Genomic DNA, 323 nt, shown 5'->3' with positions numbered 1-323 from the left:
CCCCGTAGTCCTGTCCAGCCTTGTGGAGGTCTCTAGTGTCTTTGAACAGCTCTTTGGTCTTGGCCATGTCCCCGTAGTGCTGTCCAGCCTTGTGGAGGTCTCTAGTGTCTTTGAACAGCTCTTTGGTCTTGGCCATATCCCCGTAGTGCTGTCCAGCCTTGTGGAGGTCTCTAGTGTCTTTGAACAGCTCTTTGGTCTTGGCCATGTCAGTAGTGTGATTCTTACTGATTGTATGGGGTGGACAGGTGTCTTTAAGCAGCTAACGACCTCAAACAGGTGCATCTAATTTAGGATAATAAATGGAGTGTGGGGGGGGGGGGGGG

The 323-nt window shown here is 51.4% G+C and overlaps 1 protein-coding gene across 1 annotated transcript in view; it reads right to left on the bottom strand.

Moving 5' to 3' along the window:
* Positions 1–323, bottom strand: part of aldh5a1 (aldehyde dehydrogenase 5 family, member A1 (succinate-semialdehyde dehydrogenase)) — a 9,128-nt gene that overhangs the window by 4,881 nt on the left and 3,924 nt on the right. The gene's annotated exons all lie outside the window — the stretch shown is intronic.

This window comes from Etheostoma cragini, chromosome 6 (genome assembly GCF_013103735.1).
Source record: "Etheostoma cragini isolate CJK2018 chromosome 6, CSU_Ecrag_1.0, whole genome shotgun sequence".
Taxonomy (NCBI): Eukaryota; Metazoa; Chordata; class Actinopteri; order Perciformes; family Percidae; genus Etheostoma; species Etheostoma cragini.
The sequence above is the reverse complement of the archived record's forward strand: the minus strand, read 5'-3'. Positions and strand labels throughout refer to the sequence as shown.